Genomic DNA, 2527 nt, shown 5'->3' with positions numbered 1-2527 from the left:
TTTCATAATAAAATCATTCTATTATAAGTGTTATTATGTATGGATGTGCAAGTATTCAATTTTTACATTTTTATAAAATAGATGAGGTAATATTTTCATATGATCATTGTAATAGCCCATTTTTACCCGGCCCATTCAAAATAAGACCAACCCAAAATCATAACATTGCCCAAATACCCTTGGCCCAATACACTAGGCCCTAAACCTAAGCCCCTTACACCAAGAAAACAAACAGCAGAAACACTAACAGTCAGCAGCAGATCGACGCCACCATTGTCCCACGTCGCAGTAACCTCCAGTGCCGTGCACGCCCCACGTTCGGCAGCCTCCCAAACTGTCCCACATCTTCGCTGGCACGTCCACTCGCACAACGCTCACACATCTGCAAGCCACAGACAACACTAATAAGATATACACACAGCAAAACAGTTGTAAAAGGATTGACGGAGGGCTATATAAAGGCCAATGATTTTCTGTTTTTGGAGGGGGGAGAAAAATTTTGTACTAAAAAGAGAAAAATCTTGTATTGGAAAAATACTGAAATACAAACAAAGAATCAAAAACAATTTTTGAAGGTAATTTTCTTTGTGTTTTATTTATTTTATTATTTTTTCTTTTTTTTTCTTTGCTTCTCTGTTTTTGGTGCAAAAGAAAAAGCAAAAAGAAAAGGGCGAAACTTACCTGAATCGGAGTCGGCGGCGAAGCTTGAACGGCGGTGGCGTGGCGGTAGTTAGGGCTTTAAAGAAGGCCTAGCAGATCCCTCTTTCTTCCCTCTGTTGTTTTAAAACAAAAAAGAAAAAAAGGAAGATGAAGCAATTTTGCGTCTATTGCTGCTGCAGAGTAGGCATTTAATTGGAGATGAAAAGGGCTTTAAACACTGATGGGTTATTTGCGTTTTAATCCTTCATTTTATCCCATCAGTTCAAAATCATTGTGGTTTGTTTTCAAATTTTGCCATGAAATGTCGAATTTGTTTTATTTTAATCCATTGCTGCTTGGAGTTTTGGACGGAGGGATTAATTTCACTTTCGGTCCTCCACTGTTAACTGCATGTTCCATTTGATCCATTGGTGTTTTGTTTATTTCAGATTTGCCCCTGAAACTTCAATTATTTTCAATTTAATCCATAATCTTTCATTTTAAGTTTTTAGTTTATTTTATTAATATAGTTATTATTTTTATTTTTATTATTACTATTATTATTATTATTATTTTATTATACTTACATATATACACGCATGTGTACTTTATAATATATGTGTATATTTTTTATTTCTAAATGTTTTAAATATATATATAGTGCGTATATATTTCATTACCATATTTTATATATATAGTTTATATATATTATATACATTCATATTTTATAATTATTTATATTTTCACGTTTTATAATTCATATGTTTATACATTTTTATAATATGTACATATCATAGATTTTATTATTATTTCATTTTTCTTAGCTTTATATACATATGTATGCGTATATACTTTTATAATATTTATATGTTTTCTATATTTTACAATTTAAATATTTTTATATATATACGTATACATAGATATATATATTATTCTATACCTTTATAACTATATATATATATTTTTTTAATTTGTTTTTTATATATACATATGTGCATATTTTTGATAATTACTAATATATTATGTTTATATATTATTATGTTTTTTTTTAAATGCATGTACATTGTATCATTGATTCATTTTCGTGATTTTTGTATATATAGGCAGGAACGTTTTATCATACTTTTAAAGAAAATATATTTTGGTTTTGTTAATATTAAAATGGTTATTTTTAAACATTTTAATATTTGGCAATCATGATTCTCGAGAAAGATCGTGTCCTAACTTACTAGATCGTGATCATTTTTTCGATGGATTTAACAAGCTAAGTATTCATTTCACAATAAATTTGCAATTTTCAAATAAAAGCTTATTCTCGGGAATTCAAAATGTCGGGTCCTAACTTACTGGTCGTGACATTTCGTTATCTCGAAATAAGAATTTCTAAAACAAAAAGCGATATTCGGTATTTTGAAGATTTAAAATATTGTGCCTTAACTTACTGGGTGTGGTGTTTTATTTCTTTGAAATGAGAATGTTTTATCATTTTAAATCCATTCACGGGTTAAAAATTTCTATTTAAAATCTTTTCAAATTTTCGACATCAAGACATAAAATAATCAAATTTGGTACCGATTTTTGGGCATTACGAGGGTGCTAACCATTCCTCGTGCGTAACTGACTCCCGAACCTGTTTTCTCAAATTTTGCAGACCAGAATTGTTTTTTTTGTGAGCCGATCACACCTTAATAAAGGATCGGTGGCGACTCCAATTTTTGTTTTTAAAGTCGACAACTAAATTTTTGTTTTCAAAAAAATGGTTTCGACAGCTTGGCAACTCCACTGAGGACTGGTTAGAGAGTCAAGCTGTAAATTGATTAATTTTTGTCTTTTGATCGAAAAATTAAATTTTGTTTTAAAATTCATGACTTCCCCATTGCATTCATTG

The 2527-nt window shown here is 29.8% G+C and overlaps 1 long non-coding RNA gene across 1 annotated transcript; it reads right to left on the bottom strand.

Moving 5' to 3' along the window:
* Positions 1-971, bottom strand: LOC121222521 (uncharacterized). Its single transcript, XR_005919840.1, has 2 exons — positions 682-971; positions 1-382 (listed from the first exon to the last, which is right to left on the bottom strand). It is a non-coding gene; the product is annotated as an uncharacterized lncRNA (long non-coding RNA).
* Between the last annotated feature and the right edge of the window lie 1556 nt (positions 972-2527).

Source organism: Gossypium hirsutum, chromosome D10 (assembly GCF_007990345.1).
Source record: "Gossypium hirsutum isolate 1008001.06 chromosome D10, Gossypium_hirsutum_v2.1, whole genome shotgun sequence".
NCBI lineage: Eukaryota > Viridiplantae > Streptophyta > Magnoliopsida > Malvales > Malvaceae > Gossypium > Gossypium hirsutum.
The sequence above is the reverse complement of the archived record's forward strand: the minus strand, read 5'-3'. Positions and strand labels throughout refer to the sequence as shown.